General features: G+C 46.8%; 1 long non-coding RNA gene across 7 annotated transcripts; it reads left to right on the plus strand.

Annotated features, from left to right (window-relative positions):
- The first annotated feature begins 3 nt into the window (after positions 1 to 3).
- On the plus strand, positions 4 to 17581 carry LOC120889950 (uncharacterized). Of its 7 annotated transcripts, none has more exons than XR_013431647.1 (5): positions 4 to 248; positions 911 to 1014; positions 3157 to 3348; positions 4712 to 5977; positions 17123 to 17581. It is a non-coding gene; the product is annotated as an uncharacterized LOC120889950 (long non-coding RNA). The 7 variants fall into 7 exon arrangements; XR_013431649.1 differs by lacking the exon at positions 911 to 1014 and having other exon boundaries at positions 18 to 248; positions 4712 to 4781; positions 5832 to 5977; XR_013431643.1 differs by lacking the exon at positions 911 to 1014 and having other exon boundaries at positions 8 to 248.
- Positions 17582 to 24119: the final 6538 nt, after the last annotated feature.

Genomic DNA, 24119 nt, shown 5'->3' on the forward strand with positions numbered 1-24119 from the left:
GCTTGTTTGTACCCAGCCAATCAGGCCGACCGCCTGTAGCCACGTGCCACGGATAGGGAGCCACGCGCGTACGTAGTCATGCACTTATGCCAGCACGCACTTCCTCCCCAAGCGGCAGGGAGAAAATGCTGTTGGGACTCCCTAGGCCCTGACGCCCTGGCCCATCCCGCCAGGATCAGAGCTCTGCAGTCCCGTGACCAGGAAGAGGGAGTAGAGTTAGAAAAGGACCCACGGGAGTCAAAGGAAAGGTTGGAATGAGGCCAGCCTCAGAGAACGTTAGGGACGGTGCTGCGGGGAGGGTTGGAGCTTAGAGAAAGGCCAGCCATGAGAGAGTGCTAAGGTAGGAGTTTTGAGCGGGTTGAGTATGGAGGTAGGAAGGGGGGACATTGCTGAGGTATAAGCTGGGGGCGCGGGAGGCCGCCAGGGTAGCTGAGCGAGGCTTCTGGGAGTGAGGTAGGAGTTGGGGCGGGGCTGTAAGGAATGAGGATGAGTTGGGGGCGTGGCGGGAGGAGTGACGTAGGCGTTGGAGGCGTGTCAGTGGGAGGAGCTGGGCGGGGCTGCGGGTGGAGCTGTTCAGGGCTGTGAGGAGTGAGAGAGGGGCTGTGGGCGGGTTTCTCCAGAAGAGCTCGGCGGGGCTTAGGTAGGAGTTGGGGGCGGTGTTTCCATGAGTGACCTAGGCTCTGGGGGCCTGACAGCAAGGAGTGAGATAGGAGCTCTGGGTGGGCTTGTCCACAGGAGCTTGGCGGGACTGCAAGGAGTGAGGTAGGAGTTGAGGCGGGCCTGCAAGAATGAGGTGGTATTTGGGAGCGGGGCTTTCAGGAGTGAGGGAGGAGTTGCGGGCCTGTTTGCGGGAAGAGATGGGGGTGGAGGTGTGCTGGGCCTAGAGCAGTGGGGTGGGTGTTCCGGGCAGGGTTGCAAGGAGGAGTTTCCCGAGGCTGCAAGACCTAGAAGTTTTGGGCAGGGCTGTGAGGAGTGAGGTGGAAGTTGGTGGCGGGCCTGTAAGGAATGAGAAAGGTAGGGGCGGGGCTTGGTGTGACGTAAGTGTTGGGGGCGCGTTAGGGGGGGCTGCGGGTGGAGTTGGGCTTGGCTGTGAGGAGAGAGAGTTCTGGGCGGGGGTGGGGAAACCTGTAGCCGAGCCCAGGGCTGCAAGGAGGTAGGAGTTGGGGCGGGCCCTATGGGGAATACGTAGCTGTTGGGGGCGTGGCTGCAAGGAGTGAGGTGGGTTTGGGGCTGCAGGTGGAGCCAGGCGGGCCCGCAGGTGGAGCAGGGTGGGCGGGGTGAGTAGGGGTGGGGACCGGATGTGGGAGAAGCCAGGCGGGACGGTGAGTTGTAGGGCGGGAGTTGGCAGCGGGGCTGCGGGGAGTGAAGCAGGTGTTGGAGGCAGGTCTGCGGATAGAGTTGGGCGGGGCTACGTGGAATGAGAGAGGAATTGGGAGGGGTGGTGCGAAGGAGTGAGGTGGAGTTGAGGATGGAGCTGTGGACTAAGGTAGAAGTTGGGGCGGGGCTGTGAGTAATGAAATAGCGTGGGAGGAGCTGGGCGGGGCTCAAGGAGTTGTGTACTGTTTGGGAGCTGGCCTCTGTAGGAGGCGGCTGGGTGGGGCTGAGTGCCCAGTTCCTGAGTTCCTGTTGGGACTGGGCTGAGGGAGAAGTGTTGGAGCTGGCCTGGGTGCAAAATCCCAGTGGCTCTGGAGGCTGAGTTGAGAGGATCACGACTTCATAGCCAGCAACAGCTAGGGGCTATGCAACTCAGTGAGTCTCTGTCTCTGAAAATGCAAAATTTGGCTGGGAATGTGGCTCAGTGATTGAGTGCCTCTGATTTCAGTCCCTGGTACCAAAACACAACAACAACAAAAAATGTGGAGCTGGGTAGGGCTATTATTACTCAGGTAGGAATTGGGGTGGGGCCGAGTTTTAATGTGTCATGGGAGTCTGGCCTCAAATGCAAAGGTAGGAGTAGTTGTGGGCTACGTTCAGGGGCAGGAGTTGGAACTTGGGAGCTGGGCAGGGCTGTGAGTTACTATGCAGGAGTTGTGGGTGGGGTTGAGAAACCCAAGTAGAGTGGGGTGGATTTATGGGAGGACTAGGGAAGGGCTTATGAGTGGTAAGATTTCAGATGAGGAGCATGGCTATGAGGAGCTGGGCACAGGTATGAGAGCTGGGTTAGGAATTCTGGGGGGGGGCGGGGAGTGTGGGAAGAGCTGGGTGGGTCTATGAGCCCTTACTGGAGCAGGATGGGGGGCAGCTTTGTGGGAGGGGCAAGGGAAGAGCACAGAGTTTTATGGGAAAGAGTTGCGGTTTTCTTTCTTTTTTCTTTTTTTTTTTTTTTTTTGGTATTAGGGATTGAACCCAGGGGCACTCTATCGCTGAGCCAGAAACCAGCCCATCCCCAGCCCCCCTCCTTTTTAATATTTTATATGGAGACAGGTTCTCACTGAGTTGCTTAGGGCTTCACTAGGTTTCTGAGCCTGATGAACTCGCCATCCTGCCTCAGGATCCCAAGCCACTGGAATTACAGGTGGATGCCACCTGACCTGTCTCTGAGGTTGTCTTTATAGGAAAGAGCTGGGGGAGAAGTAACTATGCAAGAACAGGGTGACTTGTGAGAAAGGTGAGCTAGGCGCTAGCACAGAACTGGGGGAAGGAGGGCGGAACTGGGGGCAGATGTGGCTGAGGAGATGCTGATTATAGCGAATAGGCAGAACTGTGGCTAAGAATTGGGGGAGTTGCTGAGTGCTCAAGCACTCTGGAAGGAGCTGGTGCAGAGATGCAGGCAGATCTTTGGAGAGAGCTGGGGAAAGACAGTGCTGCACCAGGGAGGGGGAACCTGTGGTCAAGTTGGGGGAGGAGCTCTGGAGGAGCCCACAGAGCTGTGGGAGGAGCTTCCAGAGGCACAGGGCAGAACTGAGGAGGAAGCTTAGTCAAGAGGGGAAAATGGCCAAACCAGGGTCCTCATGGACCTAACCGAACCCTGAGTGTGTACTTTAGGGTGCACTCCAGAGGAATGGCAACTGGGAGAAGGGAGACGCCTGCCTGTGTCCACAGAATTCGGGGCTGAGGCTTGCACCACAGGGATGAACCCCCATAGCTTTCCTTTCCCCTAGATGCATTGTTGGTTCCTGCCAGTGAGGCAGGGAATAACCATCTTTTGTTTTGAAGGGAGCCGAATAGCACCACCCTATGTGCTGCTGCCCCTCAGACCTAAGTTGCCAAAACCACATCCCAACTTCGTGCCAGCCTGGCTTTTCCTCTTTCACACCACAGCCTTCCCTCAGGATCACCATGCTTCCTTACACTGTCCTGCCCAGGGACTGGAGAGCCAAGTTCTAGGTCCCTGCCTCTACCTTACATGTAAGAAGACAGATTCCTCTTCCTTTGTTCCCTTTGCTACCTGCTGAGGTCAGGCCACATTCTCTGGTGTCTGTGCTATTCCCTGATTTTCCTGACTGGCCTAGAGTCCTGTGTTGTGTGTTTTCTGTTGGTCCTCCACACAGTACCCTTCACTCTCTACCTTGCAAATCAGTCCCCTACTGAAAACCTGCCAAGCCTTCTCCTGTTGGGGTGCAGGTGCCTCAAGTTTCAGCCTGAGCTCTCTCCCCTCTTCTGGACTAACACTGGCCAGAGTCAAAGTGTGCTTTGGGGTACCTGGTCCCTGACCCAACCTGTGCCACAGGACTCCTTGCTTTGAAGCTATGGTTCGTACAGAATAGAATGTCCATCCCCTCTTATCCTGACAACCTATCCTCCAGAGCACAACTTTCAATTCACCTTCACTGTTTCATAATCAAGTATCCTATTTCTGGTAGACCCATGCTCCAAGCATTAGGTCCTTGTAACCCAGAGCTGCAATTGCTCTCCCGGAGTCTGTGGCCACAGCAGCATCTCTAAGTTCCTGGAAGGCCAGGGTGCTTTTACTCCTTTCTGTAAGCTGGGTGCCGGGCATAGTAGCTGCTTAGTAAACATTGGATGGACAGAGGTGTGGTCTCTCCCAGTGAGAGGTCCTTACACTTTTCCTGGAGAAGCTCAAGAAAACAGGAAAGCTGGAGGCAAAATGAGTGGGAGAGGGTACCTTGTTCACATGAGGGAGGCCTCAGGCCTCAAGGAGCTTTAAAGTTCATATGGGACTCCCACCTAGGTGGTGTCCCCTCCAGGTCTCTTTCCTCCACAAATCGCTCCAGCCCCTGCCCAGCACCACAGCATCTCCTCAGAGCTGTTTGGAATCTAAGTGAGGGTCCCATGAATGTGTGCCATTCCTGTTCTTAGGCCCTGTTGTTTGATGAGCTGGAACTTGCCTAAGGAGCTGTATTCTCATAGCATATGGCTGCTAGTGGGGGACTCCATGGGGACATAATGTAAGCGCTCCTGTTTCTGACTCTTTGGGCTGTTCCTTGCTCTCGGATATGCTGAGAAGTGGGGTGCAGTTCACAGATTGATGCACCATCTCCCTGGGCATAAGAGTGCCCAGCAGAGGCCTGATCTGTTGTCTGATCAGGAGGTGAAGTCCCAAGGTAGCAGCGGCAAGTCCAGCTCTGTGCTGCAGCAGTGGGGCCTTGGAAGCATCGCCTCACTAGGTTTTGCGTGGGGAGGTCTTTGGCTGCCACAGAGAAAAGGACAAGGATGCTTTTCCACCTTGATTTTCATTACACATAAAAAGTCAACGGCAGCCCTGGAAATGGTCTGATGTCTGACCTCCTGATCACATTCTCTTCACCAGCGGCTCCCTGTCTCCTCTCATGGACCATATCCTGATGGGGACTCACTCCCACCTTCTCTGGCCATCACGGGTCAGTTGTGCCCTCCCCTCCCCAGACCCATCTCTCTTCCTCCTTCCACTGTGTTTTTCTTGCAGGGGCTCCAGAGCCTCCAGGCCAGCAGTAGCCTGCAGATATGTGGAACCTTTTGGGGTTCCTTCCTCTGCTCCTTCTCAAGCACCTTCTCCTCGTCTACTCCCCACTAACACTGAGCTTTGCTCAACTCCTGGGATCAGGATTGAGTCTCCTCCACAAGCTCTGCTTTCTTCTCCAGACCAAGCCTTCAGCACAGGAGCCTTTGAGGGCTATTCCAGATTCAAACTAAAACAGATGCAGATAGTAAAGAGCCAAGTATGACCTTTGTGTGTTTCTGTGAATTTATGGTGCCAAAACATTATTAGCAGCTTTTAATTTAATCAGACTATACTTTTTTTTTAGTGTACTGAATATTTAACCCAGGGATGCTCTTCCAGTGACCTTCATCCCCAGCCTTTTTTGTCATTTTGAGACAAGGTCTCACTAACGCTGGCCTTGGACTTGTGATCCTCTTGCCTCAGCCTTTCAAGTAGCTTGGATTACAGACATGTAGCACTGTGCCTGGTCCTGACACACTCTATTCTTTACTCTCCTAATAGTTCAGTCTTTATGCAAACAAGCACTGAGCCATGTGATGTGCCCTCCAAAGCTGGGGAGGGTTGGAATGTCATGCCATGGCCTAGTGACAAATCCAGATTATTTGTTTCCATGATTGGAGGGTGATGCCAGAAGACAAGTTGTCAACTCCTCTCCATGGTTCCTAGGCTGGAGTTTTGGGATCAGTGGGCTCTCTACAGAAGACCCATTCTGCTGACATGTGCCTCCACACTCACTGTAGCAACTTTGGAAAGTACAGAAACGTGTATGAGAATCAGAAGCAAAGAACGGTCCTGAGGTCATTTCTGAGAGGCAGGAACATTTATTTTTCTTGCTTTTTCCTCCTATACAGTGTTTGGTTATTCAATTGAGCACATGCTGTATTGCAGTTTTTCCTCCTCCTTTTTTTTTTATTATTATTATGATAAGAGTTCGCCCATATTCTGAAAGGTTACTCAGGAAATTGACCCGATATGGCAGTAGCTCTGCAGCCCATTGTGAATTCCACCCCTCCATGTTCAAGACCTCACAGCAGTCAAATCCTCAGGGAATGAATCATCCCACTTTGGATCCAGCAACATCCTCTGTCTAGTTAGGTAAGCACAGCAGTTCTTACTGAGGCCACCTTTCCCATGGAGCTTATTGAGACTCCAGATATGAGTGTCTCATGGGACACTGTGTGCAAGAGCCTTCTCTGGTTATTCCCATTTCCCTGCTGTTCAGTGACCCAGCACATAGCCATTGTTGCCTTCAGGCAGGGCTGGGGGAACATCATAGCATCTACTTGCCATGGTACCGCAGCTTCCTTCCTGGGGACCTGGCCACCATGTTATTCAATGTGTTCCAGTTCTGGAAGCTGGACTGGGGCAGGAACTGAGCAGGCAAGGTGAGTGGTTTGTTGGCATGGCTGCCCTCAGCCTCCTGCTCACTCACCCTTGCTCCCTTTGAGTGTCCACCTTGAGCTGTACCGTGTTGGTTGTGATTTTGCTGTGCTCTAAGGGAGGCTGGCTTGTGCTGGTGGTCTCCATTGCTCTCAACTGTGGAGGATGTGTAGCCCTCAGCTCAGCTTCTGTGTGCTCAGTGTTGTTCAATGCTGCCCCAACCTCTATTCCCGCTGCTGCTGCTGTGGCTAAGAAAGAGGAGGAGGAGAGGGTGGCAGGCTATTGGGCTTTTCCCTGGGAGCCTTGTTCTATACGAGGCTCCCTTGGGGTTGGCCTGTAGAGGAGCAACTGCCAAGCTTCTGAGTGATGCTGGTGTCCTTTCTTCAGCACATCCCTGAACCTCTTGGTACAGGATGTGTCTTCTGAGCCCTCTGGGGCACATACTCCCCTGGGAAGTCTTCTGGCTTCACCTGTCTGTCCAGTTCCAGCAGACCCACTCTTTTCACCCTTGTCTCCCTTCTTTTATTTACTGTCTGCCATGGCCCTGCTAGCTTTTCAAGGCTGTTCTTCCTAGAACAGTGGTGTTTCCTGGTTTCTAGGATCCATCCCAGTAGTGAGTTTGCAGCATCCTAGGGGCCTTGCCAGGGCTTTAGGTTATGTGTCTAATTAGGGAATGCTTATCTGAGTTTTCAGAACCCCTGGTCAGGCTCCCTTAGTGTCCTATCCTCTAGGGACTCCGACTGGCCATTGGTGGGGGTGTGTGCTGTTCCTTCATCTATAGGTATCTTCTGTGTCTTCCTTATCAGGCCCAGCAGCCCTGTCCGTGTTGTGCTGTACTGTCCTAACTCTGCTCAGACATGTGGCAGCAGGTTGGCCCCATCCTGCTATTCTGAGCCCTCTCCTGGTTGTAATACTGCAGGCCCCACAGCCAGCTGGGATGGTTGGACACCCTTCCTGCCGGCCAGATACAGTGAGGACAGCTCCTAGGAAGGAGGTCTGCTGTGGGGGAAAAGATTCCTATAACTCCCTTGGGAATGGCGTGAGGTGGGGGCGGGGTGAGTCATACTGTAGGCTCACAAGTTTCAGAGACATTTGGGGAGTCTGACATTTGGGATCTTCTGCTTGTCCCTGCTCCCCGTGTTTGACAGGCAGGTCTGTGCACAGTGCTTCTGCCCTTGGCAAGACTGAGTTGCCTTGGTTGAACATCCAGCCATCTTTGGAGGCCGGCCTCCTTTTCAAAGTGTGCTTTTGATATTCAACTTCTGCAGTTCACTGTGCCTGACATGGGAGCTACTTTATGACCCTAGAGGAGAAGCTTGTGTTTCTGCTTAGTTTTTAGTCATAGGTTAACTGCCGTCTGCCTTCCTTAATCCACAGGGAGTCATCCAACAATGTAATCGCCACTGATCATTTCCATTGTCTTGGCAGTTGCCTTCCCATGCATTACACGTGCCTAGGTGTCCTCACCTGCTAGAAGGTTCCTCTGCACAAGGTAGCCATCCCAGTAAAATTCTAACACCAAAGGTCTGGCACCTGGGCTGCCCCCTTATGCCTGGGTCTGTCTGCACACTCCCTACGTGCCTGTTGAGGGGTCTTCATCACCAGCTAGGCAGATACTGGGTGATCCTGCACCAAGACCCCAGATTACCACCTGCAGCAGTCCAGAACCAGCTGTGTCACATTGGGTCCAGGAAGCAGAGCATGCGAGGGAGCGAGCAGAGCCACAGATTTATTGGGACTAACGCCCACAGAAGGGACAGGAAGGAAGCGGGGTTGGACAGCAGGTTGGGCCTGACTTGACAGTCCTGACCAGTGTGACAGGGTGGTGTGGAGCCAGGATTCCCGGTTCAGGGGCCTGCATGGGGCATACCCTGTTGGGTCCTCCTGGTACCTGGCACACAGTAGGTCATGCAGTCCATACTGACTGTTTAGATGAATGAGCACCCACAGTGGATGCTCTGGAGGGCAGGTGTGGGTTGAGCAGCTCCAGGAAGGGCCCGGCTGCTATCTTCCCATAGGCAGAACCATGCCCTGCCCCGCTGCAGCAGGCTTCCTGGGAGGTGCTTTGGTTTCTGTTGCTTTAGACGGCTATGTGGGTGCCCATAGGGATGTGTCTCCAGGGCATTTGCTCACAGGGCATCTCCGGATCTGTTAGCAGGGGTGTGAGCACAGCCTGCTGTTAAGGGCAGTCTGCATGCATGGCATCATGACACAAGGCAGAGTGAAGTCAGCAGTACTGTCCTAGCAGGGGCTCTCTGGAGATATATACTCATCTCTGTGCTATCCCCAGGGCTGCTAGGGTCATCTTTAAGGCTTACCTTTGAATCCTGGAATCTGAAGCTAGGCAGCATTAGTTAGATACTTGTTAAGAGGGAAAGAATGGCTACCTCTGGGTTAGGGGCTGGAGAGGTCTCTCAGAGAAGCCAGTATTCCAGTTGTTTCTTTATATATATATATTAGTTGTAGTTGGATACAATACCTTTATTTTATTTATTTTTATGTGGTACTGAGAAGTGAACCCAGCTCCTCACATGTTTTGGGCAAGCACTCTACCACTGAACCCCAATCCTGGCCCCATTTTTTAAAAATTCTTTGTCTGTCTTTGTTTTTCTATACTGTGCATGGAACCCAAGGTGTACTGACCTATATCTCCAGACCTTTTTATTTTTTGTTTTGATACAGCGTCTACATTGCTGAGGTTCTTGGTAAGTTGCTGAGGATGTCCAAAAACTTGCAATCCTCCTGCCACAGTCTTCTGAGTTAGTGAGATTATAGGAGTGTACCACCATGCTGGGCTCTTCAAATGCTCGTTAAATCCTACCTTCTTTTTCCTTTTATTCTGGAAACCCTATAACAAAGATATTAGATCTTTTTTTATACTCCTGCAGGTCCCTGCAGCTTGTTCATTTTTTCTCACAGTATAACTTTTCTCAGACTTTCAGTGTAAGAACTTTATATTGTTGTGTCTTCAGTTCACTCTCCCCTGTCCTCTGCATTCTGCCATTGATTCCCTTATTGAGTTTATTTCAGTTTCAGCTATTATGTTTTTCAATTCTAAAATTGCCATTTGATTTTTGATATCTTCTCTTTTTTACTAAAGCTTTATATTTTAGTTTCTTTCAAGTGAGTTCTTAATTGCCAAGTGAAGCATTTTTATGATGTCTGCTTTAACTTTTTTTGACATACACTTCTATTTTATGGCATCAGTGTAGATATTGACTATATATTTTCATTCATCTCAAGACCTTCCTGCATCTTGCTATGAGTGATTTTTTAATTGAAATCAGAATACTTTTCTATGATGTTATTAGGATCAAGATTTTATTTAATCTTTGCTTTAGCTGTCATACCATGACATCACCACAGTAGAGGAAAGGAGATGGATTCCACTACATTACTATCTGTTGAGTATGGTGGTTTAACCCTAACCTTCTTTGTCCTCTGTTGATCCATGAAATCAGTGGTGAACTCCTTGTTACTTATGGGTAAGGGTGAATTTTCTCTTTCTGAGCTGGGCCTGCACTGGTAACTCCCTAGCTGGGAGGATTACAGATGTCTCTTTATTGCCCATCATGTTTTCTACACTGACGTCTTGGGTAATGAGGGCTTATTACTATGTGCTAGAGGTGAAAGGACTAGCTCCCTATTAGGCCTCTTCTGAAACTTCATAGGTGGGGAGGGTGTCATTATTTGTTATCAGTGGTAGCACTCTAAGCACCCAAGTGCCTTTGCTGACTTGGGTGAAGGTAGGGGACAAAGGTTTTTCCTATGACATTTGGCTGAAATAAATAGTGTATTTTCTAAAAGGTTTCCATCATGTTAGGCTACACCTTTACTGATCCTTTACTTTGGTCTTTTGCCTTTCCCATCTTGCCTTTCTTACCTTTATTTTCCTTGCACCTGTTGATAGTTTTTGGTCACCAACTTTTTCAGCTTCATGTCTGGGATATATGATGCTAAAAAAGATACCACGCTCTGGTATTAAGTCCCAAGGTTCCAATTTTATCTGCTTTCTCTTCATCTTGCACAGTCCAGCATAGACCTTACTGGCTGAGTATACAGTAAACATTGGGTCTGCAAATTTATCAGTCTTTGATGGATCTGGTCTACAAAATGGGACTGGAATGTGTTCTGAGTCAACAGTGCTTTCCTAAGACACAATGGTGAAAGGAACCCCTTACCTATCCGTAATCAAAGCATACTTCATGTCCACTATAAATGCTCAAGATTTCTGAGCACCTATGATGTTTGGAGGGTTGGCCTGCTCTCTCTTCCTTCCTCCCTCTAGCTAACAGTGCTAGGATTTTGAGATACTCCTGAGGAACTCAGTGAGAGGTACTTTTCAGAGTACATGAGTCCCTTGAACTGGGTGGGGACAAGTGCTGCACCTTCACATGTTCACTCTCTAGGAGTAAATCAAGGTAGCCTTGACTCATGAGGCCTGGTAACTGGGTGGGAGGGATTTCAGTGGAATCCTGGGGTACCAGCTTAGAGGGAGTATTGCCTCCATCTGGTACAGGCTTCAGAGTTTGAGGTACAGGAAGCCCTTGGAGACAGGAAAGTCAGGGGTCCTAACAGAGGGACCACAGGAATTATCCCCTTGAAGTCTGACTGGGATATACACAGAAGCCCTGAAGGTATATCAGGCTAGTTCTCTGTGGCATTCCCAAATACAGGAACTATGATATCACAGGTCTCTTCTGGCTACGGTTGGTTACCTGGCACCATGTTGAGGTAGCTGCTGGGTCCAGCATAGGTCCTGAGACATGGAAAATACTCAGTGAAGATGTGGATTACATGACTGCAGGAACACATTCATCACTCTTGTGTAGGGCTTTAGTCTGGGCAGCTGTAGGTAAGGGTGAATACGTGAGAAAGCAGAACATGTGCCCACAAGCAACCCAACAGTCGATCTTGAGACCAAGAGAAAGAAGTCAAGGACCTTGAAGATTGGCTCAGAAGGTTTCTGGCAGCTGCCCTAGAGACCTAGGATGGGAAAAGGTAGCAGAGAGCAGGCCAAGAATTGTGCTAAAAGAGAGGCAGAACCACCTTAGGTAACTGATAAAGTGTATGTTCTGATCCCTAGACTTGCTGGCTCCTGGGCATAAACACAGTTGGTAGCTTACATTTCTGATGACATTCACTAAAAGTGGGAAGTAGGCACCCCCAAACTGCCATCCATTTGCCTGGGAGGTTTGTCCCTGCAAGTTTACAAGCAGCACTATTCACAAAGAAATTCCTGAGATGTGCATGCCCCACCCATACCTTCACAGACAAGGACCTCACAGGGCAGAGAGTCAGTCCAGAGCTGAACTCACACCCAGCACTGCCACCTCCCCACCCAATGTGCCCTTCCCACCACCCGAGGAGCCAGAGGAGGCCCCAGAGCACCACCTCCAGCCTCTGAAAGGGAGCCAGACTCTTTCTACCCTCTTTTCACTTTGACTGAGAACTGAAGCCAAGCTGACAAGTGGTTTTTCTAGAAAGGCAGCAGTGTAAGCATCCAGGCAGAAAAGGTGTCTGCAGAGACAGCCTCATGCCCAGCAGGGGATTCCCACACTCAGCACAGAACAAGAGAACTCAGACTTTGGGCATGGAGCAGTACCAGGGTGAAAGACTTTTCCAACCGACATGGTCAGGTAGCCATTCTCCTTGAAGTACTGGGGGATGGTGGAGAAGTTTCCTGCATGCACCCTCCAGTAGGAGTTGAAGTCATACAGGCGCGTGGTGTCAGGCCTCCTCCCAGTGAGGAAGGACACGCAGCTCGGGGCGCACACTGCTTGCTGTTAGGGAGCAGAAGCAGAGGTCAACATCATCACAGTATAATGTGTCTGCCATCTCCAGGGTAACCAAGCAACCTCCCCAGGTCCTCAGCAACAGCCTGGTGGCTGAGTCATGCAGATCTCAAAGCCACACAGTGGGATTTGGGCCTCACCCAGGTGCCAGAGATTGCATCCTCCTGGCAAGACAAGGCAGAAGTCAGCCCCTCAAACAAGCAGATGCTTGTATCTTCCAATGAGACAGTGTCCCCAGTCACCCCAAGGGAGCAATATGCTTGGAGGCAGCTCCAAGAAGGGGCTCGTGGAGGAGGGCTACCATGCATGGCTAGTTGGCTGGCCCTTGCCCATGGGTAGCATTCTATAGTACCAAGCCATCGCCCCTACCAGGAGAGAGCTGGCCAAGGCCCTGAGCATGTTAGGGCCAGGATACCCTCCACCCAATGAAGTGAGGTGGCCTTGAAGGCACAAGATTCCTTAAGTGGATAATCACATTTCTTGGACCACAATTTTCCAGAATATGCTTCCCTCTTTCAGGCAGGTATCTGGCACACTCAGTACCACCAAACAGTAGCTGAAGGGACCCCAACCCTCAGTGCACAAGGAGGCACACCTCCATAACTAGAAGTCCCCAGACTTACCTGGGCAAAGGCATTCTGGAAAAGGGGTGTGGCTGATTTATATTTCATCATCTCAATTGTTTCCTTTTACAATTTGACATGGTATGACAGGATTTAATCTAGAAAATTACAGACAACATGGTAAGGGGAGTAGATTTGGGAAAACAGTGGAGTTGTTAAATAGTTGAAGGAGAAATTTCAATCAGTCCCACGGGGAATTCTGCAATATAGTCCCCTCCATCTCAGCCAGCTACTCAGATCTTCATCCCTGAAGGTTCTGAGCCCCTTGACCCCTGTTCCCAGGTTATGGAACATACCTTTATCAATTTATTATGGAAATCAGGGGATCACCAAGACACATTTGAGTGGATCACCTGGTTACCAAACCTATCCCTCTATTCCTATTATGTGAGAACATACCTGCCTCCTCCTGATGACCAGGGCCCATGACTCCTGATAGGATGGATGACTCTTTCTCATGCTTGTGGGGTTCATAATATGAAGAACCCAAGGTGCCCATGACTTGTAATTCACTTGTCAGCCATGCTTGGTAGTTAATGGAACTCTTACTGTGACTCCTGGTGTAATCATTCCCATTTGGGAAACCAGAGTGCCTAGCCCACACTGTTCAATAAGGACCACTAGACCCATGTGGCTACTGAGTATTTGAAATGTGGCTATTGTAACTGAGGAACTTAATATGTAGTTGTATTTTATCGTGATTTAAATAGTCAAATGTGGCTAGTGGTTACCATATTGGACAGTGCTGGTCTAACTACAGAACCCAAAGTTGTGGGGGCAGGCATCACAAATTCCTGATCATGGGAAGAGATAGTAAGTGGGGTTACCACAGCTCTTGACTCCCTGATACCAGACCCAAATAGGCCTTCATGGCCTTGTGCTTTGTTCTTAGTAGTGGGAGGTGTGACATGTCATCATTTGTCCCTTATTTCTAGAGAACGTGTGGCATGCTCCTGACTACCATATCACTGAACACTAATTTAATATGGCAGACTCCTGAGTCTTTTCAAGATTGATCTACCATGTGAAGTGTCCATATCTATCTAAGGCTGCTAACATCCCTGCCACATCTTGCTCACCCAGTTGTTAATATGATTTCATTGATAAAGTGACATTTGGAAGCTGTGTGGGATGATGCTTGTGGTGACTAATCACTTCACATGTGGTGCTTGAGCTGAATCTGGAAGTGTCTGCCATTGCTTATGTGTTCTAGGAATGTTAGTTTTAATGTACAGACTTTTTGCTAGATTTCCCAAGATTGGGAAAGTATTCTCAGAGCTGGTGGGTGTTGGAAGTATTCTACCTTAAGTACAGAAATCCACAAGTACTCAATTCCTTCTCTAGGTGGACCCACACCCTGAGGGACCTAACTACGTCTTGATAAACATGCTGGGAGGCTGTCTCTGAGGAAAAAGGGAGACAATATATGACTTTCTTGGTATATAACTATAGTATCCCTGGAAACAAAATCACTAGATTTTTTTCTTACCTTCTACTTTTGATATTTGACTGTTATTGAGTCTAGTTTGGGGAAAATAGAAGTGACATGTATGTTGGGACCTGTCTTGTACCCTGCTAGACTCAGGGACAAACTGAATCAAACTGGGTTATATTTGCTGGAGCACGGTGAGCAAAGCTAGAGAGTAGGCAGTGAGGGTGAGTACATGTGAATTGACAGGTGGAGGCTCAGCCAATGCCTATATTAACAGTATTTGTGGAAAAAAAAATAAGCAAATAGAATGGGTAGGGAAGGATCAATTAAAGTCTTCCACAGAAATAAGAGAGCTTAAAGGGAAAGTTTTTCCTGGGTACTCAGATGCTAGAGGTGAAAGAAGCAAAAAGATATATCTTCTCAAGCAAAAGATGAGAACAACTTAATTCTAATTCTGAGGAGTTTCAGGAACAGGAGTCTAGCTGAGAGAGTGGGGAGACAAGTGGTGACCAGGGGACAGATGGAAGGTCTACAGTGCTGAGAAACAGTCTATAGCCTAGACTTCAGTTTCTGACTCAGGAGAACCTCCAAGAATGCTAGGGATTGCAGGGAGGACCAGAAATGCTAAGAACTGCATTTTTAATAGGGTCCTTGTCCTCAGGACAGGCCTGGGAAAAGGCAAATAGGTGAGAACTTCCCACAACACTTGCTGTCCTGGTGCCTGTGAGACATTAGGGATTACCACAACTCAGATTGTGTCATAGATCCTTATCGCCATCTATCCTAGCTGGCAACCTAATGCTGGGTTCACAAAATCTGACTATTCCAATAACTTAAGAAAATGACAAAGAAAGCATGCAAATATACAAAAGTATTTTTTCAAAATCCATGTGGGATCTCCGATCTTAAGGGTCTGTGGAAAGAAAGAGAGCCACTGGAATTCTTTATTCTTATATAGGGAACACACGAGGGGAGTTCCATGGGACGTTCTATCTCAAAAAGGGCAAAGGGGTAGGATTACAAAGGAATGGGTGAGTGTAACTCAACCCCAGTGGGTGACGCCTACTCCTGGAGCCATGCCTTGCTATTGGAGCTGGGATAATGCCCAAGTTACTGCAACCTGACACTGTCATGCCACCCTGAAGGCAATAATTGTTCAGAACCTGGTGCATCAAGACTTAAAGGTGTCTGCATCCAGGGAAGCTCCCGACAGATCCTATCTTATTATGGCTAGATATAGATGAAGATTTATGCATACATCTATATCTTTATATTTTTTAGCTTTTCATCACTATGACAAAAACAATAAGAGCAACTTAGAATAGGAAAAGTTGATTTTTGGCTCAGTCCATGGTACACTGACTCCATTTCTCAGAGCCCAAGATGAGGCAGAACATAATGATGGAAGGGTGTGGTAGAAAAGTGCTCTTCTCCATTCATGTGGCCAGGAATCAGAAAGAGAAAAGGGAATGAGCTGCAGGGAATATGCACCCTTATAGGGCACGCCATCAATGACCCACCTCCTGCAGGCATGCCCCATCTGCCTACAGGTAGGTACTACTCAGTCCATTCAAATTAGGATGGACTGATTAGGTTACAACTCTCATGATATCATTTTACCTCTGAATATTCCAGCATCAACACAGGAGTTTTTGAGGTACACCTCATATCTAAACCATGACAGACACACACACACACACACACACTCACACACATACACATACACATGTTAAAGTCATCATCTTAACCACTTCTAAGTGAAAATTCCAGTGGCATTAAATATCTTCACATTGATGTGCTACCATCACCACTCAGCCCCAAATGGGAAATATTAACTCCAGGTAGATGTAGCGCTTGACTTGCAGGAGGACTATGTGAAGGCTTAATCTGATTGTTCACTTGTGTTAACATCCCCCATGCACTGACCTTACTTTTATCTCAAAGGATCTGTTCCTACTAGCCCTTATTGGAACAGAAACAAAGATTCAGTGAAACTGCTGAGTGTCACTTCATGCTTCCCTTTTCTCCACTTCCTACCACCACTTCCCATCTCAGAAACCACATACCTGATTCTCATAGTCAAGTGGTTATTTGTTCCCACATCTTTCTCTAAAAGGTACCTAGTTGGAGAACATATTTGGTTCATGCTATGCCTTGCCAAACACCTTTCTCTTATCACCCCAGCATTTTTTACTTGTGGCTGTAAAAATTGTCTCCTGTTATTGAACCTTCCTGGGAATTGGTTGACATGGGGTCTCAGCCCAGCCCTTCCATTGACAGCCTGGGAGACATTGACTCCACATCTTGGAGAGTGTGGCTACGTGTGCAACTCTGTGCATGAGTAGAAGTGGGATATCTGGAGCCTATCTTCCAGACTTCTTTGAGTGAGTCTTTATCAGGTTCTTTAGCCACTTGCCTCCTGCTTTCTTCCTAAAATGCAGTGGTTATTCTGATAGATGAGATAGAATATTACCCTCATGATGAAAGGAAAGCAGGTGGCAGAGGGACTCTGCTGTGACCATGGTACCTGCTTTCCTGCTGCCCCATCCTTCAAACCTGGCATCACCAATTCAGGTTCACTATAGGATTATTGACATAGGAACTTTAGATTTTGTTAAGCTGTGAGATTTTATCCATTGTCTGTGAAGGAAAGGTGTGTGTGGGGGCGGGAGCAGAAAGGCACACAAACAAATGAGCTATCCAGATAATGATAGCTGATCCTCTACAGGGGGAGCAGGACATTTTCTGGTGGGGCCCAGAAAATGTTATAAACCTGGGATTGAGCACTGACTCCAATGTTTACTGGATATTTGACTCTGAGCAAGTCACTTTACCTCTCTGAACCTCAATCTTCTCATCTAGAAGATAGGTACCACTTAAAATCTCCTCCCAAAATATATTATTTTTCAGTCTATCTCATTGGGGTGAGATAATTCATGTGAGAGGGATTTGTAATCTGCAAAGCACTCTACAACTAATAGTGGAGTAAAGACATATCTGTATTTTCCAGGGAAGGCCTTAAGAAGTAAGGAGTGGCATGGAGATCCTGGCCTGAGCCTTGAAGACTACAGACTGAAATGGGCAGTGAAAAGCCTCCAGCCTGAAAAGAAGAAAAAGGCGCTTTGGGCCCTTAGGGCCTCCATCACAAAGGTCCTCTAGGGTATGTCCTGTTGAGAGCCGAAGCCGAAGCGGCCCCAGCAAACTTCCAGCTGATTGGCTCCTCTGCGGTAGTGCTCATTGGGCTGTTTCCCTGCCCTTTCAGACCACGGAGCTGCTCATTTGGGGGACTCTTTTGGCTCCGCCCACACGACCCAGCCAATCTGCCTCAAGAGCAGGACCTAAGGGTTCCAGTTGAGGTGCTCAAATTCCCCAAAGAGCCCGTGGTGGCAGTTGGGCTCTTGGGGAATTCCTGGAGAGCTCACGTGGTGTGGCATGTGTTCAAAAAATAAAGTTCGTTCCTGCTTGACAAGTGGCTCCTGAATTGTGCCCAGCCAGACTGCGGCAATGTCCTAGCTAGGGAATCACATTGTATCCATAGATTTTGACCAAAGAAGTATAGTGGTTTCTGGTGCTAATGGGGTAGCAGTGAGAACCTACTCAGGTAAAACTAACAGGTTTGAAAGTTGGGGCCTATTTTAGCACCACAAATCTGTAAGTGTGGGAGCCTCCTGCATTCTGTGCAGTCTCCCAATACAGTAAACACAAAGCTTGAGCTCATCTACACAATGCTGGGGTGTTGCATGATTTAGGAGTCTCTGATTTTTGAGATATAGGGAAGACAAAAGAATCTTGGCAGTATCAGCTCACCCAGTTGCTGCTTTCATTGTGTAACTGAAAATATTTTGCTGGTCCAGATGGCATCTCTCTGAAATTCACAAGCAATGCATGGGGCTCAGAAGAGCTAGCAATTATTGCAGCTGTGCCCTAGCTGGGCTGGAACTGGAGCAGGCTGAGAGGACTGGCTTGGGAATTGTACTGGCTAGAGTCCCAGCAGGTGAGCAGAACCTGCTACCTAAAGCCTTTGTTTATTGATTGTCTTTTGGAGGCTGAGAATGGGTCTCCAGATTGGCTGTTTATGGGATTTACATTTTCTGTTGGGGCCCAGAGAAGTTTAGTACTGTATCAGGGTCATGCAGTAGAGCTGAGATTGAAATTAATTCAGTCTGATTCCAGATCTCATGGTTCAAAGACTGCCCTATCATGTGATCACTTAACTCTGACCAGTCAAAAAGGTAGAGAATAAATTACCAGCTAGGGCAAAATGGCAGTTTCCACCCTGGACTACAAGGTCAGGGTTAGGACAGAACTTTAAAGCTTTTTCCTACTCAGGCACAAAGGAAAAACTTAAGACTCCAAGATTCAATGGAGAGTATTCCCAGTTGTGGGGTTTGACGACTTTTGAAATCTTCATTTCATGTTTGAATAGCATGCCTTTTTAGCAAGAATCCCCTCTGGTATGATTTCTTCCCTGGAGTGTTTTTATTGGTCCCTTAGAGACATTAGAAAAGTTTCTTATATTGGTAGACCTTTTCTAAAAAGTTTTGCATTTATTAATTTATTTTTTAATTAGTTCTAATCAGTTACACATGGCAGTAGAAAGCTGTTTGATTCATTGTACACAAATGGAGCAGAATTTTCTGATTCTCTATCATATTGGTAGATTTTTTATGATGTTATAAAAATATGTCACACTGATACTACAAGAGCTCAACATCTGTTGTTTCCCAAATGCCACATTTCTTAAAAAAAAAAGAAAGAAAAGAAAAAAGAAAAAGAACAACAAAAAGCTGATGACAATATACAGGACATAGGGAACTCACATCTTGGTAAAGATAGAATTGAAATTTTTAATGATTAGTATCTTGCTTATCTTGTGGAAAAGAGGGGTGATCTTCCTCATCTATTCAGCAAGATTGGTCTTCTTGATACATTTTCTTGGCAGTAAGTACTGGCTCCTTTGGGGTGCTGGCCCACTTAGGTCTAGGGCTGTGATATTCTCTGTGCCTTGACAGATTCCTCCACTGTGCTTGTTCCCCCTCTCCCACCGCCCTGGAATGTATCATATTCCTGGCTACGTCTAGCTGTTTGTTCTATTGATACACCCATCCACATCTGAAGTATGTCCAACAGCACTCCTAGAGGAGAGGCCTTGGAGAACTGTCCATCCAAGACCTAGGAGCACTGTTCGCAGTGTTTCCTAGTCCACCTGTCCTCTGGCTTTTTATTTCTAATGTGACACTTCTGCCTCTCTTGTAGGAGTGTATGAATTTTTCTGAAATCCCAGCTGTAGGCTCCTCTTGCAGAAATATTGTTTTGTTTAGTAAATAATTATTATGAGTGGAAATTATAATTTAATAATAAAAATAAAATTCTTAAAAAAAATTTCTTTAACAGAATCCTGTGCCTTCACTCATGTCCACGTGAGGACACCCTTCAACTGTGAGAGTCCTCTTTTATTTCCTCAAAGCCACAGTCCTTTCCCTTCCCAGAGGTAATTTGTAATGGTCTGGGCAAATAAACAGAAATCCTCCCTATATCAAAGAGGAACAGAGCAAACCAGGAGAAAAGGCAGTGACCAAATGTATTCCCCTCTTTCAAAGGCAATGCAAATGGAGAAAGAGCCATTCATATTTCAGTGACAATTCAACACTCCCAAAGATCTTGTTGGATGTTTTTATTTTAATTATTTAATTTTAATCTTATTTTCACTTTACAATATATGTTTTAAAGGCATGAATTGCCTTTCAAGCAGTGTTAGACAACACCAGAACTTAAGTGATGCCTGGTAGAGGCTTTTGGGAATCCTCTACTTTATGGCTCTGCTGCCTGCTCCAAACCATGCCCTTCTCTGCCCAAATGGAACTGAGCTGGTTGAACCAGTGAAAGGCATGATGGAAAAGACTGGGCTTGGAAAGAAGAGAGGAAAGGATAGAGAAGAGGGAAGAACTAAAGGGGGAAAAGGAGGGAAGAGTTGGTCAGATGGTGGTGTAAGACTCTAGAGGCAAACAGGGCTCAGAATAGCCTCTCCTATAAGGAGAAAACTGTCTTATAAAGTACTTGAGGCAACATGTGACTTGGGGTAAGAACTCAGTAAATATCAAGGCGGCCAGGATACCCAGCCCCTCAACTGCCCTCTCATGTCCCGTGGGGCTTCATTTCTACTTCTAGGGAAATAAAGCAGAATTAGATTCTGGTTATGATGTATTTCACTTTCCCTTCTCTTGAGCCCCATGGAGCCTGGGGCTGCTACTACTGCTTCAAAACTCAGGTTGGCCCAGGCCTACCCTCAATCATCCTTACTCTTCAGACAGCTTGAGAATAGAATCCCAGTGGTGTGCCTTGCACCTAGAGACAGGCGCTCCTGAGAACAATGCCCTGTGTACTCAGTATATTTAGTGGCAGTTACAGTCCACATTAGACTCCTCTTGAGGACACCTTTTCACATACCCACAAAACCCAGGGCTGTGCCCACCATGCTGTAGGGTGAGAGGGTTGTCACTGACAGGTCCTCATAGGCTGAGTACAGCCTGGGACACATTCTCTTTCCTCATTCAGGTAATTCTTATAATGCCTCTCATTTAAATGAGTCCTTGAAATCCAACAGATGGGGCCAGGCATGGTAGCACACACCTGTAATCCTAGCTACTCAGGAGGCTGAGGAAGGAGGATCACAAGTTCAAAGCCAGCCTCAGCACCTTAGTGAGACCCTTTCACAAAATAAAATTTCAAAAACTGGGGTCATAGTTCAGGGGTAGAGCCATTGTCTAGCATGTACAAGGCCCTGGGTTCATTTCGAAGTACCAAAAACAAACTAACAACAACAACAACAAAAACCCAAAACCCAACAGGTAGTGCTAGCCTTGGGGATCAGAAGTGAATGGAAGAGTCAGAGACTACCCTCAAGGAGTGCCCATCCATGGATCTTGGAAGCAAGAATGAGAAACAGTCTTGAATTGTCCTGTGGCAGGATATCAGGGAACATTTGCTAATTTACTGATATGTTCTACCTCTCTCCCCTACCCCAAAAGTGGAGGTGAAGTTGAAGTTGAAGGGCAAGGAGACTTGTGGTGCCATGTTACTTCAAAAATGTGGAGTCTTAGAAACTCCCCTCACACCAGGACACCAGGTTAGCATAGTTTAGCTGCAGAGGGAAGCCCCCCCCCCCGAACTTCCTGTGATGTTGAAAGAGCATGGGGAGGCAACTGAGTACTATATGGGTTTGTAATTTGGAATGGATGCTGTTATGGACAGGTTGCCAATGAAATGACCAGATATTCTGTCTCCCTACAGACCCCGAGACAGAATTTTAGAGACTCACAGAGTGTATGTGGTAGTCTGGGGCAAAAGAGACAAAAATCCTGAATTGTTTGATCACAATATTTGGAAATCAGTAAGAAAATCCTGGAGTAACTGAGAAAGAATTGGTATTGACTAAGTTTTCTATTAACTGGTAAAACTGACACTCAAGCTCATTTGTGTTAGGTGAAATTCTAGAAGGCTCCAAGTTTTTTGTTCCCCTAATGTACTTGTCCTTACATAATCCCTTTCCATGAGTTTTGGTAGAATGTACTACTTGCTTATAAATAGTAGAGTATGGCAAATGTGAAGGGATTTTACAGATAATTTTAAGGTCTCTAATTGTTTGACTTTGAGTTCATTAAAAGGGAAATCATTTTGCAGAGATCTGGCATAACCAGATGAGCCTTTAAACTGAAGAACAGGGGCTAGAGATGTAGTTCAGTGGTAGATAGCTTGCCTAGCATTCGTGAGGCATTGAATTCAATCACCAGTTATTTTTAAAAATTAACAAAAGGTCTTCCCTGAGGTAAGATCCCACTGCTGGCTTTGGGAATATAAACTACTGTATTGTGAAAGCACCTATGAGAGGCCATCTGACAAGGACTGGGGAGCAGATTATGGAACTGAGAGCAGCCATTGGCTGATAGCCAGCAACAAATTGGCAGCCTCAGTTTTATAACCACAAGAAATTGTATTCTGTCAACACCATGAATAAGCTTAGATGACTGTGAGCCTTGAGGGAGAGCATGGCCCTTCATTACAGTCTTGTGAGACCCTGAGCAGAAGACCCAGCTAAGCTGTGCCTAGACTTCTAACTTGCAGCAACTAGAAAGTGATAAACAAGTATTGTTTGCAGTCACTAAGATTGTAGTAATTTGTTACACAACACTGTTTGGTCCCTCCCCCTCATGCATGGATCAGGTACCTGGATCAGACTTATTTCCCACCTTGAGTCCTGCCACCATCCTAAGTGACTTCACTGTCTATATAAGCAGTGTATGCCACACACAGCCTGCTGATTTCTTCAACTATCACCTCTAACAAACTCTCTTCTTCGCCACCTTGAAGGTGATATCTTAGACCTTTCCATCAAGATCTGGTGGCTCTTAAAGGTCTTAAACTTCAGTATCCCACTGTCTGACTAAAACAAACTTTACTCCCTCTCTACTTGCTCCTCCACTTCCTCTTTCTTTCTTTGTCTCCAGTCAACCTGTTTTATTAATCATGACCAGTCTCCCAGACTGCTCTTTTACTGGTCTACTTAACTTGATTTTCCTCTTGTCCTCCTGCTGCCATGGCCCAGCAAACCTTGAGATAATACCAGACTATAAAAAAATAGTTGTGCCAATTGGTGCATATAATCTTCTGTCTCAGCTCACCTTCTACACAGCTCATCAATATCCTTATTTCGAATTGTTTTGAAAGTTGTATTCATTTTCTAGGGCTGTTGTAACAGAGTATCTGTATCACGAATTACATGGCTTGGAAGAACTATATTTTATAGTTCTGTAGGCTAAAAATCTGAAATCAAGATGTCAAAAGGACCACTGACTGTCTGAAACCTGCAGCAGGAAGAATTCTTTCTTGCCTCTTCCTAGCTTCTTATGATATTCTGGCAATCTGTGACACTCCTTGGCTTTAGTCCTCTGTCTTCACATAAATGCCTTCCCTCTTTGTGTCTGTCTGTGTGAAAATTTCCCCTTTTCATAAGGATACCTGTCATGTTGAACTAGGGTCTACCCTCATGACCTCCTTTTAACTGGATGAATCAGTGAAGACACTATTTCCAAGTAAGTACATATTCTGAGGTGACATAGGTTAGGACTTCAACATATCTTTTGGGGGACACTGTTCAACAAATCAAAAGGAACTCAAAGAAAACAAAAGTCATATAATGCAAAGCAAAGGTCCTCTGCATTACACCTCTATACCTCTATTTTCATTTTCAGTGTTTTTAGTTTTAGTTCTGGTAGTTTGTTTCTTAATACTGTACTTATATCTATATCAACATTATAATGATTTCAACTTTAATTACAGACTTCCTGCTATAATAATGAGCTTACACAGTTCCCTTATCCCTTCCTTTTTATATGTGTGTATTTTAATCTTGAACTATAAAAATTGATCAAATCTATAGAAAAGTACAGAAAATAGTATTAGAAACTCCATGTGCTCACCACTGAGATCTATCACTTTTCAAAGAGTGGCAAATTTTGTTTTATCTCCTCCTACCATTTTCCCTTTCTTTCACTATATAGATATAGCACCATTTTGAAGTTTTCTACTGGTTACTTTTGTGTCTTTAAATAATATCCCTAAACCACAGTTTCTCCTTCCACAAACTGGGGACAACATCTATTGATTTTTAATTTGTAATGAGGGTATTACTGTGCCTATTCTTCCCTCTACTTCTCTTCCCTCCATCTTCTCCTAACTTTGTTCACTGTTGTTTCAGGTTGGGCTCCCAGGGAAGCACATTCTAAAGTGGATATTAATTTGCAGGAAGTTACTTATGTGTGCTCCTAGGATCAACACCTGTGGAAAGAGATGAAAGGGAAAGGAGGGGAAGGAAGGGAGGGAAGGGAAGGAGAGAGGTAGGGTGAAAAGAGATGAAGAATAGGCAAATGGACAAAGTACTCTATGATACAGTCTCAAAAAGGCCTTAGTCAACTCTACAGGGAGTTCTGAAGCTGGATGGCCTTTTAGAG

The sequence above is a fragment of the Ictidomys tridecemlineatus genome, chromosome X (genome assembly GCF_052094955.1).
Source record: "Ictidomys tridecemlineatus isolate mIctTri1 chromosome X, mIctTri1.hap1, whole genome shotgun sequence".
Classification (NCBI taxonomy): Eukaryota; Metazoa; Chordata; class Mammalia; order Rodentia; family Sciuridae; genus Ictidomys; species Ictidomys tridecemlineatus.